Below are 16,777 nucleotides of genomic sequence, written 5' to 3' on the forward strand. Positions count from 1 at the left end.
ATTTTGTGACCACTGTGATATTGCTAATAAACAAGATAGTGGAGGCTTTTTCTCTTCTTCAATAGGATGACGATATTGCTGTCAGGAGTAGGTGCACAGTGGACAGTACCTGAGGCGAAACCTGTCTAAATATGGAATACAGAGAGGGTAGAAAAATATCCGGAATTAAGGGTGTGGAGGGAGCTTCAACAACATGGCAGATGGACAACCTAACAGAGAAGAGGATCGCAAATAGAGGACACACATGGCTCTTTGCTTTCTGAAGTATTTGGGAAAGATGTAGATAGAGGATGAGCTTAAAAACACACATTTGTGAATACATTAACTCTACTGAGTCCCAATATAAGTTTATCTGAGAAAACGTGCCTTAAATAACATTGGGTCTTAAGTTAGTAAACTGTCATACTTGCATATATATCTATATATATTTAATTTTTTTTAAATTCTTTGTGTGTTTTTGGTAAGATTTCCTCACTCATCAGATATTCCTGACATTCCTACAAATATATGTTAGTCTTCATCCAGCTTCATACTATTTCTCAAAATTTATGCTCTGTATATATACCTGTAGTATGATTTAAGAATATTCTATTCTGCTATAAAAAATAAGAAAAGTAAATACATTAGGATGATAGATAAAACTAAGTATAGAAAGAAGAAGCTTGAGAGATGTGCTAGACATAAATAATGTAAGTAGAGTATATATGTACTGAACATTGGAAGAAAGGGATAAAGGACCAAGAAGTAAGAAACAGGGACTTCCTTGGTGGCACAGCGGTTATGAATCTGGGGACATGTGTTTGATTCCTGGTCTGGGAAGATCCCATATGCTGTGGAGCAACTAAGCCCATGTGCCATGACTACTGAGCCTGTGCTCTAGAGTTTGTGAGCCACAACTATTGAGCCCACGTGCCACAACTACTGAAGCCCATGTGCCTAGAGCCCGTGCTCTGCAACAAGAGAAGCCACCACAATGAGAAGCCTGTGCACCACAACAAAAAGTAGCCCCCACTCATCTCAACTAGGAAAAACCCAGGCAGCAATGAAGACCCAATGCAATCAATCAATAAATTAATTAATTAAAAAAAGAAGTAAGAAACTTTCATGATATATGTAATGGGACACATGGAGAACAGGATGATAATGACACAGAAAAACACATGAGTCACATAAGACATTCAATATTTATGACCTCAGTTTGTGAACCCCCATTCTGGCCATATCAATTTTGGTCCCAAATGCTGTCAACACTATAAAATCCATAACTGATCAGCAGATATTTTTTGCCCCTGTGTCTGACTCATATAGAAAACATACATTGGCTCCAGGCACTTTCTATCTGCTAAGCCCTTTTTTTCTAACCTTACCATCAGAGGATACTGCTGAAGTGTGAGAGAGACACAGGACACGTGAACATGGCTAGTGAAATAAGGACCCAGGTAGAAAGCCACTTCTACCACATGTGCACTCTGTTCCCAGTGTGTTACCTTATCCCTTCTGCTCCCTTCTCTAGATTTTTTTGCTACAACTTTTAAGTTCATTCAACAAACCTTGTGATTCATGCATCTTAATTTGCTCAGTGAGCCTTTTCTGTTCCGTGACCTGTGGGATAGCCTGGTTGGGTGCAAATGTGGAGGCTACCATTGCATCAGTGTAATTTCTCACATGAGAGACCCCCTCATATGATGATCAACTGTAATGCCTCCTATCATTTGTCATCATAATATAATAGATTTGTTACTGCACTTTGATGGTGCCTTCCACAGAGCAAAAATATAAGAGAACTAATGTTAACAGAGTGAAATTGATCATTTAAATCACCTAGTAAATTAGCCCAAGGAAGTATTTTTCAATGTGAAAATGAAATGTCTTTGCTTTGACAAGTATCTATTTTCTTTCCGATTAAATAATATTCATAATATAGCATACTGTTATTTAATAGTTTGATTCAAGATCTAGAAAAACTAATAAATATAGCAGAAGGATAGATTAGGGCATACTGTGAGAGAAAGGCAATCACAAATGGCCCAAGGCACTGACTACAGTAACTGAAGCTAGCAACCAAGCACAGCTTTTTAAAACAGAGTGGAAAAGCTTTTGTTCTGCATTGCTCTTTGCAAAAAGGAGTATGGAAGACAAAAAAGTGTAAGTGTGCATGAATGTGTGTTACACTCATAACAATAAATGACAGCAAAGATTTAGACTAACATTACCCCAAACTACTTGTTACTATTTAGCTAAACAAGGTTGAGGGCAGATTCAGAGGATGAATGGTAATAGTTGTAAACAGTAGAAATGTTAATTTCATAATAACAAGGAAAGAGGAACACTTTAGATTGTGATATTCAGATGATTTAAGACATCTGGAGACAGATGAAGATGTTTCTCAACTAAGGGTCAGAAATTTAAAAAAAAAAATAATAATAATAAAGAGAACAAGAAAGGACCGAAAAATGGAATGGAGTGAGGGGGGATGGAGGGAGGAGGATTCAAGTTGCAAGGTACTTCCATCACATGTGCCCTCTGAGAAAGGGTGAGGGAGGGAGGGAAGGAAGGCAGAAGGCAGAAAGGTGGAAGGATGGAAGGAAACAAGGAGGAAAGGAGAGAGGAAGGAAGGGAAAGACTGCAGATGTAGATCTTGCAGTGACTCCTTTTGACTCTAAAAGCTGGAGAGAGCTGTGGATACATCTTTATTCTTGCTTGAGTGATTAACGAAAGTCTAACTTGATTTCCTAGTTGATGAAGCTTAAAAACATAAATCATACTTCAATTTCTTTTTTTAGCAATAAGATACCGATAGTGTCAAAAATATTTGTATTTTGAACATTTAACCACTGATTTTTTGGTTGGATTATCCAGGTCCCCTGCTTCTTTCCCTCCTGCTTCCTGATGTGTGCCTTTGGGCCATTTCACTGCTCATTAACACCTCCATCTCTGTGGGTAAGGGGCTAGGGAAGAAGATTAAACCAAATTCCTTCTGTGCCTTGAATAAAAGGGAGAACAGAAGTTATTAGCAGAAAATTAAATTTAGAGCATAAATATGAAGTTCAATTATCCTGACTTGTTGTTTTTCTATTTCTGTGAGCAAATGAGAGTTTCTAGAATTGATATTTCATTCAATTTTCTACCTATTTTCTCAGAAATCAGTCATCTTAGTAGGGGGACTGAGCGTGGGTTTAGCAAGTTAAACCCACCTGCATTGCATTCACTGCTTCATTCCCAGCAAGTATGAGGTTTGCGACCTTGGCAAGTTACACAAGCATTCTGATTCTCAGTTTTCTCTATAAAATGTATACCTGAACACACTGTGACAAATTAGATGGCATTTTAACAGCTCACTAAAAGGGCTGAAATATATTAGGGCTCAAAACATGCTAGAAACTACCTACCTCTCTTTTCTCCTTTGTTTAAGGAAAAGAATGAAATTTAACATTTTACTTGCTTTCACTTTATTACCTTTTTAAAAAAAATTTTTAAGGATGAGACTATATTTTTAGGACTCCCAGTATTCTACACTACACTGATACAGTACCTTGAGCAACAATGTGGCTAATCCACCCAAAAGTCTTTTTAAACAAACTCTCCCTTTCAAGGTTCTGTATTATGGCTTAAGGCTGTTTTACACAAGCATAAAACACATTTTAAAATGTAAAAGGAGGCTTTCTTTCCAAAAACTATGACAAAAAATGTGTTTTATGTCAAAGAGAACAAAATGGTTTATGAGTACCTGAAAACTATACAATGTATGGTATAAATATCCTATTGAAAAAAATTCAAATTCTGATGCGTATTTTATGGGTGTGTTATATAAATTTTAATTTTGTTAAATTGTAGTTTAATTCTTTAGTGTTTTAATTTTACAACATTATTAAAAATATTGACCACAAATCAAATTTTAATTTGTCACATATAATTTCCTGGGCATTTATTTTCTCACTACCATAACAAATTACCATAAATTCAACAGCTTAAGATGACACAAATTATTTTATTATGATATCATAAGTCAGAAGTCCTATATCGATTTCACTGAGCTAAAATTAAGGTTTAATCACGGCTGCATTCCTTTTTGGAGACTCAAAAAGTCAGTTTCCTCAGTCATTCAGGGCACTGGTGGAATGCAGTTTCTTGTGGTTGTAGGACTGAGATTGTTATTAACCTTGCTGGCTGTCACCTAGAGATTGCCTGTCAAATGTTTAAGCTTCAGAGTGACACGCTTGCATGAGTCCTTTCTGTGTGTGTTCCTATGGTTATATGGTTCTAAAAATATAATTTGTCATGACATATTTTCTAATTTTAAATAAAAGTTCACCTTTATACAGAATTTGTATTCTTAAATTTACAAACTTTTTAATAACAAATACCTAAAAGTTGCATTAAAAATTATGTAACTTCAGAAATATGGTAAATAACCTCAAAATTTTCCTCATTAAATGAAGATCAACCCTGCCATACTGCACCTGAACTTCCATTCCTGTTTTTGTTGAGGACGTTTTTATCAACAATTATATATTAAGTAATCTTATGAGCTTATACTAATGTTTTTAAACAATGCTATATATGAGCTAACATAAATTACAGGTCTCCTGATAAACTCTATAGGAATATGCATAATAACTTAGAAATAACCAATGACTTACCTATAAATTTAATAACATAGCAATCCATTAGAAGTTAAAAAAAGTGAATTTGTGTGTGCGTATTTTCTTCTGTGTAGTGAGATAAATTAACAGTGATTCATGATTTCCATACTTGAAGCATATCTTTCTTTTCTGGGTAGAATCACTTTCTTCATCTCCCTTTTAATACACATAAAAGGACAATAATCCAAAGTATTTTAGAAGAAGGAAAATTTTCCCTGATTATGTTCTTCCACAGTCTGGTACAGCTCCTTCTATCACATCCTTCCATTTGGGGTTTTTCTTTTTATTTTGCAGGGGAGGAGGGGGAATGGGTGGTTGATTGTAAACCATTCCAAGTATTTTATCTTATTTATTAAATAATACTAAATTAGAATAAGCACACATTATTCTGGATAAAGAACATAACCACACCTTTTTTGGATTTTGTTTTGTTTTCTTTTGTTCTCCTTCTGGTTCTCACTGTTTTGTTTTTAAGGGTTTAACTCCATCTCTGGAGGTGATCTGATCACCTGGGATTGAGAATGAGAGTTAATTCTGGGGTAGCAGATATTGTGACTGGTTATGGCCCAGTACCTGTGAGAAGATCTCTTACCCTAAGAAATAACTGTCCTGTGAACTAAAACAACTGGTTATTTAAAGCTGTCATTTTGGACTCAGGCCTATTTAGGTACAAGGTTCCTACACTGAATGTAACTTTAAGATAGCCCCTCCTCATATAGTGTGCTACCCCCGCTCCCTATAACAGTAGACACATGAAAAGAGCTAGTCTCACCTATTGTGCCTCAGACCTGGCATTCCTGAGGGAGAGAAGTGGAAGGAAGCAGTAATTCATGCCCAAGCACACTACAACATCCACTGAGGAGAGAAAGCTGATCCAACATCCCTCAGCCTGTCCTTTCCCCAAGACCTGTGCTTCAGTGCTCAGCTGTATATCCACAGTGGCTCAAATTTATCTCTTCACATTGTGAGGTGACAGAGAATTACAATTTAACAAAAAATTGCTCTGGATATTTTGAGAATTCCTTATTGGAGTGTAACTTTCAGGACTGAGCTGCTCAGCCCAGTTCTTAATAAACCTAGCAATTTTGCCCAGAATTTTATAATTTTCAAGGACACATTATCGAAAGTATCAAGCATCTCTTTGACATATTAAGCAGAAGTAACGTAGGGACTATTTGAAAGAATAATAGAATTAAAGGGGACATTTGGGTGAGTCATTTGTCTTCTACATTAAGCAGAGTAGCACACTATATATCTGCACATATGAATATACACTGAATGTACATATATACACTAAACATACACATATGTACATTTAGTTTGAGTTGTACTGTTTTAAAAGAAATGGATTTCACCTATGACAAATCATTAAGCAGAGTTCACATATGATACAACTAATTTTTATTCCATTTTATTATAATGGAAATATATTAAAGGTCTTTAGAGTTTCTCACATGCCATTCTGAAGTTCTTGGCTGACTCTGAAATAATGTAACACCTTTCTTCAATTACAACTTAAAAATCAACCCAGATTTCTCCAACCATTATGTAACAGGTTACATTTTTCTTTTTGTAGTTTGTGAGCTCAATCACTTAATGATAATTTTATAATGAAGTCAGAGGTTCTTTTTATATCCAGTTTTTTGAAGGTTATCATGAATTTTATTATTGCTTAAAAAAGCATAAATTGTATAAACCTATATTCATATCAAAAATAGTATGCAGTATTTTGGTTTTCTTTGCTGAAGTCTTGATTATGATGAAAGATAAGGCTGGATTCATGGGAAATATAAAAATATCCTTTTCTCATCAAATGTCTACTTTTTATAAAATATTGTCACAATAGAAACATGCTCTATATCAATTCTTTTTTATAAAGTAAATGCACCTAATTATAATATGCCATGGTGACTGACATGCATTATGTTCAATATTCAGAAAGGCAGTATTATTCCAATAAAAAAATTATACAGTGCTACCTGCCATGACCTTGCAGAATATACTAATAATAGTTTTCTCTTCCAAAATATTTCTATAAGTGACAATTCTTATTTCCTGTGGCATTTTAAGAAAAGCTGTCCAATCAGCCATAAATGTATCAGTCTACCTACAAAGGCTCACTACCCAAATGGCAACTTCATTTTCAATTTTCCTTGGTAAATAGATATTGAATATTTGAAGGAGGTTTTTTCAAAAGTCTAGAAGATGAAAATGACGTTCCTGTTAGAGTTCTTTTTACTCTGGTGGACAACCAAAATGTCATTTGGAAAGTTTCTTTGATGTTGTGGTAGCCTCCAAGTACACTACCAAGCACATTATCCCAGAGATGGGGTCAAAACCAAATTAAGATGCAGAGATCATACGGCCTATTACATTACATAAAATACAGCAAGCAACGAAGGGGAAGATAAGCAGTTGGCAAACACTTAGGGCAGGGTGAAAGTAGGGTAGAAAGAACCTACCTTAATCCTGTACTAATTTTCTTATATTCTGTTTCTCTCTTTCCTTCTCTCTCTCTCATCAGATTTCCCTTCTAATCACAGGCGTACAAGACCAGAGTTATGGATGAAGCAGACACAAGGCACAAAGAGCAGACACAAACTTGGTCTATCAGGATGATTCAGGGCCACCTATTCCTTGCCACAGTTGTATCTCCCCAGATAACCTGATGAATGGTCATGGTTTTATCTGTTTCTGGGGAATAACACAAATAGGATCAGAATGAGATCATACCAGTTGTCACCAGTAGAGGGAGGTGCAATTGTGGGATGATACAGCTACTAACCGGGAATTAATAAGGACTCGAGTGGGGGGGGGGGTCAAGGAAGGGAGGGAATACTAGGATATGTGTATAAAAACAGATGATTGAACTTGGTGTACACCCCAAAAAATAATAAATAAATAAATAAAATTAAAAAAAAAAAAGGTGTACCTTACAATGAGATCTTTCCAACCCTTTCCATCTGTAGGTAACATTCTTGTTTGCTCTATCCTTTTAACCATGTATTCCATTTATTCTATCTTTAATGAGTTATAGGTTTCCGACTTACTTCTGTATTTCATATATCTTATGAGTTCTGCCTACATATCACAAGCTATTAGATCATCTATTATCTATAATTACCATTTTTAGGAATACAATATTACTTTTTTTAAATTTGTTTTGTTTTTGTCCTCTACAGAATTAAATATTTTTCAATTATTCTGCAAAGACTTATCATGAAAAAAAAACTTGGTCTTCAAAACTTATTTGGTAATATCTGGCCAATTGATTCAAACAGCCATTCACAACAAAACTGACCATGTATCTGCAGCAACTTAGAAGCAATCTGACCTATATTGAACAATATCATCCAGGTGGTAATGAATTGTTGGAGTGGCATGAAATGAGTGCTGTTAAGGATTTCATTACCATGTTGAAAATGTGTGGAGTGCATGAACTGCCAGATTCTGCTTGGGACCCTCTTTGTTCTGTGTCATAGTGTGATAGAGGGGTCCCAGGAAGTGCACTTTGGGCTTCACTCAACTACTTCAATCATGACTCTCTTCCTAAGTTAAGTGAGTCTCTATATAATAACCAGATTTATTTCCTACAAACTTCTCTAATGGAATACCAGAAAAATATGTTACATTATAGAAGTTAAAAAAAAAAGGCATCTAAAAGTTTTTAAGTTTGCTTTGGCGCTAGTAGCTACTTCAACTGCAGCCATTTTGACAGCTGACAAACTAAATTCTCAACTCATGACCATGACCCAAACTTTGCCCTGCACTATCCTGCTCAGAATTCCCACTTAACGTTATGATTGTTCTGATTACTAGTCATTTCCCTTGCTTTTAATTTCTGGCTTACAATGTGTCACTGTAATCCCAGCTAAGTCATTGAACCTTCTAGAAAAGTTGGTTATCCCTCAAGTGATATTACCTAGGTGGTTCTAGGAAATGCCCTCTCTTGTTTTTATTCTTCCTCAATCTGATATTCTTTTCCCTGACCATTCTCATAATATAATTAACCTAGATACTCCAGTCATACAAAAAGAAATTAAGAAAAATTAGATTTAGTCCACATCAGTCCACAGAACTTTATTAATTTGGCTAACTTTGACATTTACATGATATTGACTCCATAGAAATATTTTTCCTTCAAAAATTGCTGTTTCTGAGTACAGAAATAAATGTGTAAATGATGAAAACTGGAAATTATTGCTGAGATGATCGTTGCTGACTCTAAAGCACTCCCCAAATTCCAATCACTGGCAGCTGATAACATGCTCCTCAACATATCTCAGGCAACTATTGAGAAGAAAAGCAAGAGAATATTTCTCTCATTATTTTTCCAACATTTTCTCATTTTTCTTTCTGGATTTGATCAACATGGAAGGTGATAACCCTATTGTGGTAAAGTGGTAACATAGTTAAGGGGTAATCATCCAAACATGATGGGTAAAAAGCTTGAAATATTTCATGCTAAAAATATATTTCAGGATTGACATTAGATAGAAGATACCAACAGGTATAATCTTATCCATTCTTCTGTGTTTAATTTTGATATTGAAATCAGTTGATGGTACAAACTACCAAACAAAGCTTTTAATTCATCTGCCTTTTTCTTTCATTTAAATAAACTTGTCACTTCAGAACATATTTAAAATCCTAGTAAAATCACTGCTGCTAGTAACTACGTATATTTTTCATGTTGTAATGAAAACAGCATTTGAGGAAATTAACAAAAATCAGAAATAATATGAGCACGAAGAGTAGACATAGTCATTTTTTAAGGATGACATTAATATAAACAATGTTTTATGTAAATGTATAGTGATTATTTATATTTGAAGAATTATATGAATACTTGGTAATACATACTCTCCTTGGTATATTAGTATCCTTAGTTTAATGTATTAATCAATAGATCCCAAGCCAACTGTGAATATTTTCTTTTCTATCCTGAAAGTTTAAGAAATTGTAAATTTAAGGTGTGATGAGGATCAAATGAGTGAATTTATGATTTACTTTATATTACCCTTTTTATTCTAATTTTTAGCTACATTCCCAGGGTTGCAGTTTAGAATAAAAATTCCTTGAAAGTACTGTTCAGTAGCTAGGGAGTTGCATTTTTTCTTTTATTTTTTGGGTATTATTTGTTTGTTTACTTTGAGCAGTTATCTTCCTACTGCTTAGGTTCCGACAAGTCTTCAAACAAGGTGTTAGCTCAGTTCCCTTCTATAGCTTGGAGTACTCCTTCCTCCATGTTTATGTGGCTGTTGGAAGGCTTCTTCTGAATTCCAAGCTCTGACCTCCGTTTTTTAGAGAACTTATCTATTGATTGATTTATTTTAGTTTAATTTTAATTTTTCTATTGAAGTAGAATTGATTTATAAAGTTATATTAGTTTTAGGTGTACAACATAGTGACTCAATATTTTTATAGATTATACTCTATATAAGGTTATTACAAAACATTGGCTATATGTCCTGTGATGTACTTTACATTCTTGTATCTTATTTATTTTATACCTAGTATTTTGTATCTCTTAATCCCCTTCTCCTATCCTCCCCCTCTTTCCTCCTCTCCTCACTGGTAACCACTAGTTTGTTCTCTGTATCTATGAGTCTATTTTGATTTTGTATTATTCATTCATTTGCTTTATTTTTACATTCCATATGCAAGTGAAAATGTACAGTATTTGTCTTTGTCTTGCTTATTTCATTAAGCATAACACCCTCCAAGTCCATCCATGTTGTTGCAAAATCTCACTCTTTTTATGGTTGAGTACTATTCCATTACAGTTCCTTGCTGCATGGTGGTTTACTTCTTCAAACCAGCAAGAGTCACCAGAGAAAATCTACTAGCAAGACAGAATGTTATTTAACATAGCAAAGTCAAGGGAGCAGAATTCCAGAGCCTTTGTGATATTCTCTTGGTTGAAGAAAGGTACAGGTCCAGGAAGGGGAAAGAATTACACAAAGGCATGATCACCATGAGACAGGGACCATGAGTGACCACTTTATAGTGTTCCTTCCACAGATGGTATTTTCAAGCTAAAATACAAACATGAATTCTCATCAAAATAATTCAACAGCTGAATGGAAGTATATATTTAGTGACTTTGCATATTATGACATTATCTTTTTCTAGAGGTCTCACTCTTTTTTCACTGCTAGCAGAGAAAGTAGGGAACTGATCATCTTAATCCAGTCAGGGACTGATATGAGTTGAAGCTGGGTTGCATTTAATGTAAGGCTCTTTTTATATCTGGTTTGCTCCTTTTCCGACAGTATAGTACAGGGCTTTCACTTAAGAGCCTAAAGTTTCATCAGGGACCCTCTCTGGAAAGATCTTATATTTTAATCTATCTTCCTTGAACTATGAGACTGAAAAAAAAAATCCCTCCTCCACTTGCTCAGAGCTTTTAGGCTTGTATTAAATCTCTCATCCCACTATTTCCGGTAAAAAGCTGCGGATCATTAGTTGCTTCTCCTAAGTCATCCCCAGATTGTGATCTTTGCCCCTCTCATCCTTGGTGGCTCCAGATTTCTTATGCTACTACACAAATTAAAAAAAAAATCATTATCCCAATTTTGAACTTGTTTCTTCTAGAAATATTGGTCTTCCAGAAATGTTTTTATCCTACAATAAATCAGAAGCTTTTAATTCTGAATCTTAAAAAAACTAGACAATTACTTCCAGTTTTTATATTATTTTCCTATTCTGTCATTTTAATAGCTCACGCTTCTCTCTTGATTCTGAGTCCATTTTCCCCTGAGAGTACAGTGAAATATATTCTTTTATGTTATTTTTTCTTTGGGTTTGTTTCATTTACTGTGTGCTGCTTGATTTCTATCATTTCCTCCCATTTTAGTGTCTGTTCTCCTTTCAAGAATAACATGGAAAAACGGTTGGTTGGAGTAAGCTGGAAACCTAGTACTCGATACTGCATATGTTGCCTCAAAAAAAAACTCTCACAAAAATTCTGCATATCTCCGATCTTATGTATATCTGTCCACCACCTATTGCTGCATAAGAAACTATCCCCACATTTACTGGCTTAAAACAATGATCATTTTATTCTATCTCATCAGTTTGTGGGTCATGAATTCAGGTATTCCACATGCTGTCAACAGATGTCACTGAGTGGCTTTCAGCTGGTTGAGGGGCTGGTCTGGATGCAAGATTTTTGTGCCTCGGCAGAGGACCTACAAGAAGTCTCTCCATTGTTGTACTCAGACTTCCTACGTGACAGCTAAGAGATCTCTGAGACAGTGAGGTCTGGGTGCAAACTGGAAAGAGTCTTATTTCTTTGCTTCAAATGTCCCAGAATGTGCTGATGCATCTGATTGATCCAATCATTAAGGCCAGCCCAGATTCAAGGGAGGGGAACAGTCTGCCTATGAACAGTGGAGCAGTCAGCAATACGTGGCCATCCTTAGTACGTCAATACCACTCCTCGGGTTTTAGTGTTTGCCTCTGTCCCCCATCCCTTTTGGGGAGAGCAGCTTTTAAACGTGGGCTTATAAAGTAGCTCACAGTGAAGTCCATTATTATATTAGGTTGTCTAGTGCTTAATTATCACTACTTAGCTTACTTTCTCTGCAGACATAAAGCCAAGTGTTGCTTTATCTCTTTCGCACACTGAGCCATAAAGCTAGGACATTTCTTAGCGTTAGGCATCCTAATTAGAGTTTGAAATTATGTGTCATATTCATGCTGGTTATGAAGCTATTTGACTCAGCTTTAAATCCAGACTTGTATACTTTACTTTTTGACACTGAGGTGGGGATTCTACAATCTATAACTCTTTGTCATGTGAATTCCTCTTATGTTTTTTTCAGTATGGGCACTGGAGGAAGACTGAGGGGCAGGAGGGAGAGAGAAGGGACTTGCTGATTTCAGTTTGACTGTTGTTCCTGCAGAGTCACTTCGTCAACGTTGCTTCGCCCTGCCTGTAGCAATGGTTTCCAATTTCCAGTGTAATTTTGCTCTTTCCAAACCATCCTTACCACCACCCTCTTCACCACACCCCCACCGCCGCCCCCAGGGAATTACCAGGATTAGGCTAACTGCCCCCTCTGCAAGAGTTCTCTGAACAAATGTGATGCCACCACCAACAGATGATGCATCTCCTGAGAAGGTCTCAGCTTTGGATGGGACCCTTATTTTCAGTTCCTGAAGTCATTAGTTGTCCTGAGGTCTGAATGGTTGTCTACAAGACTCCTTCTGGGTTACTGGTGTATTGGCTGGCATTCCTTTTCACGTGTCTGATTCTCAGTTTTATGTGGATCCTACTCTTGGCTTCTAGGTTCTGAAAACTTCAACCCTTTTGCCCCACCTCTGAAGGCAATACCCATTTTCTCACTTATTACTCCTACTTACTTCATTTTGTCCTATTTTAAGTTCTCCAGTATCTGTAATGAACTTCTTATATTGAATTCTCTCTGTTGAAGTAGTGAGGGTAGCTTCTGTTTTTCTAACTGAACTGTCACTAGTGCATCATACCCTTTCTCCTTCGGTCTCCATTTCCTTACCAATTGCCTTAGGAAAATACACAGTGAAATTTGCAGACTCACTTGAATGGATAGGAATTAGCATTGTATCACCCTCAAAATACTTGATCTCCTCCTCAACGTAATCTCCTTACCTACCTCTCCTACCAAATATGTCATTAATTCCATATCCAGATGTTATGACTGGTTCACTGTACCTTCTACAGCATCTAATTCCTAGCCATTCAAGTGAGTTCCCATTGTATTATAACAACTTTATCATCCACATATCTGCCAAATATTTCAATTTCCTCCTTTATCGTCTCACTGATCATTTCTCTTGTAAGGCCTTCATGACTTTGTGCTGCCAAACTTCCTTGATGGTCTTCTTACCAGAACTGGGCCTATTGTTCACTGCTGAGAATTTTGTGTATTGGATCACCATGAGCTTTGTGTGTGAGTATCCCTGATCTAATGCAGAGTAAAAAAGCAAATAATTTTTTCATTTTTCAGTGAGACTAAAATATAAGGAGCATAGATAGAGAAATGGTGAGAAACAGCTGAAGGGGAAATTCTTCTGGGTACTGTGAGCAGAAAATAGGAGAAAAATGGAAATTCAATATGAAACTTAAAGGGCTATTAATGACAGTGCATAAAAAAGCTGCTTGTGAATTTTATTACTTGGGCAAAAAGAAAGACTGGCAAAAAAATTCTTCTAGTTGTTATTTTCTAAAAGACAGCTATACAGGACAGTGTGGTTTTCCAATTTCCTATATGAATCTAAGTTATGGACGTATTACAGAGGCCATAGTTTTAGCATCACTTATAAATTCTTCTGGATATTACACTTAAGATGGAATCATTAAATTGTCCTTGTAAGTCTACCAGGATTGCATGCACAGTATAACTATGTTGACCTGGCAATGAAAATAGAGTATGTCAAACTCAGGTACTCCTTATTTCAAATCCCTTAGCACTTTTCCCACTAAATCCTACTTCTTAATATAGAATATGGAGGCACAGCCCATATTATAGCATATTCAAGGTGAGAGAAAGAATAAAAGTACTATTCAGGTGCATTCCAGTTTTAAATTTCATTAGACAAATACATTTAGTATGGTTTTGTTTCAATATCTCAACTCACTTATTCAATTCACTATGCAGTGATATGAAAATAGAAAAAAAAAAGTTATTATCATCTACTGAGCTGTCTTCCCCCACAAGAGACCAGCTTTCTTACTCAGTCAGTCATCTTCTTCTTACTAGATAAATTTGTGCAGCCACTCAGTCTTTTATGCTAAGTGAAAAAATGCTGATTCTGTGCACTGATGGACTACAAAACCTCACTGGAAATTTTCTGTGATCATAAGTACATTTGATCATTTTAAATAGAGCTCAGGGACTAGATAGCAGAGAGACTAATTCATCTCTGCTTCGAAGGTCTGTACCCAGCATAAAGAGGTATTTCTAATTCTACTTGTTACTTCTTCTGAGAAAAGGAATTTAAGTATTTAATCCGAGTTCTAACAAGGAAAATTCACTTAAATAATGCAACCTAAAATCTGTATGTGATTTTTCGATATCACAATTAGAATGGGCAGAAATTATCCGTGAATAAAATTAAGGTACCTTAAACTTATCTCATTTTTATTTAAACTAGATGTCAAAATGGCGGAGTAGAGGATGTGTGCGCACTCTCTCCTGCAAGAGCACCGGAATTACAACTACCTGCTGAACAACCATTGGCAGAAAGACATTGGAACTCACTAAAAAAAGCCACCCCACATCCAGAGACAAAGGAGAAGCCGAAATGAGACGGTAGGAGGGGCTCAATCGTGTTAAAATCAAATCCCATAAATGCTGGGTGGGTGACTCACAAGCTGGAGAACAGTTATACCGCAGAAGTCCTGAGGGTTCTGAGCCCCACGTCAGGCTTCCTAACCTGGGGGTCCAGCAACAGGAGGAGGAATCCCCAGAGAATCACACTTTGAAAGCCAGCGGGATTTGATTGCAGGACCTCCACAGGACTGGGGAAAAAGGAGACTTCACTCTTAGAGGGCACACAAAAAAGTGTGCTCACCAGGACCCAGGGGGAAGGAGCAGTGACCCCATAGGAGACTGAACCAAACCTACCTGCTGGTGTTGGAGGGTTGCCTGCAGAGGTGGGGGGCAGCTGTGGCTCACTGAGGAGACAGGGGCACTGGCAGCAAGGGTTCTGAGAAGTACTCATTGGCGTGAGCCCTTCCAGAGTCCACCATTAGCCCCACCAAAGAGCCTGTAAGCTCCAGTGCTGGGTCACCTCAGGCCAAATGACCACAGGGTGGGTACACAGCCCCACCCATTAGCAGACAAGCAGATTAAAGTGTCACTGAGCTCCACCCACCAAATCAGATTAAAGTTTTACTGAGCTCCACCCACCCAGCCCAACCCACCATCAGTCTCTCCCATCAGGAAGTACCCACAAGCCTCCTAGAGAGCTTCCTCAACAAGAGGGCAGACAGCAGAATCAAGCAGTATCAGTAGTATTTCATCTTGTGGAACTGAAAATCACAGCCACAGAAAGATAGAGAAAATGAAAAGGCAAAAGATTTTGTACCAGATGAAGGGACAAGATAAAACACCAGAAAAACAACTAAATGAAGAGGAGATAGGCACTCTTTCAGAAAAAGAATTCAGAATACTGATGGTGAAGATGATCCAGGACTTTGAAAAAAGACTGGATGCAAAGATCGAAAAGTTGCAAGAAAAGTTTACCAAAGACCTAGAAGAACTAAAGAACAAACAAACAGAGATATGCAACACAATAACTGAAATGAAAAATACACTAGAAGGAACCAATAGCAGATTAACTGAGGCAGAAGGGCGAATAAGTGACTTGGCAGACAGAATGGTGATAATCACTGATGTGGAAAAGAATAAAGAAAAAAGAATGGAAAGAACTGAAGATAGCCTAAGAGACCTCTGGGATAATGTTAAACACACCAACATTCACATTATAGGGGTCCCAGAAGGAGAAGAGAGAGATAAAGGACCTGAGAAAATACTGGAAGAGATTATAGTTGAAAACTTCCCTAAGATGGGAAAGGAAATAGCTACCCAAGTCCAGGAAGCGCAGAGAGTTCCAGGCAGGATAAACCCAAGGAGAAACATGCCAAGACATATAGTAGTCAAATTGACAAAAATTCAAGACAGAGAAAAGTTATTAAAAGCAACAAGGGAAAAATGACAAATAACATACAAGGGAACTCCCATCAGGTTAACAGCTGATTTCTCAGCAGAAACTCTACAAGCCAGAAGGGAGTGGCACGATATATTTAAAGTGATGACAGGGAAGAACCTACAACCAGGAGTCCTCTACCCAGCAAGGATCTCATTCAGATTCGATGGAGAAATTAAAAGCTTTACAGACAAGCAAGAGCTAAAAGAATTCAGCACCATCAAACCAGCCTTACAACAAATGCTAAAGGAACTTCTCTAAGCAGCAAACATAAGAGAAGAAAAGGACCTACAGAAACAAACAAAAAAAAAACCATTACGAAAATGGTAATAGGAACATACATCTCAATAATTACCTTGAATGTAAATGGACTAAATGCACCAACCAAAAGACACAGACTGGCTGAATGGATAAACTAGATGTCAAAATTAACTTTT

This window comes from Hippopotamus amphibius, chromosome 6 (genome assembly GCF_030028045.1).
Source record: "Hippopotamus amphibius kiboko isolate mHipAmp2 chromosome 6, mHipAmp2.hap2, whole genome shotgun sequence".
NCBI lineage: Eukaryota > Metazoa > Chordata > Mammalia > Artiodactyla > Hippopotamidae > Hippopotamus > Hippopotamus amphibius.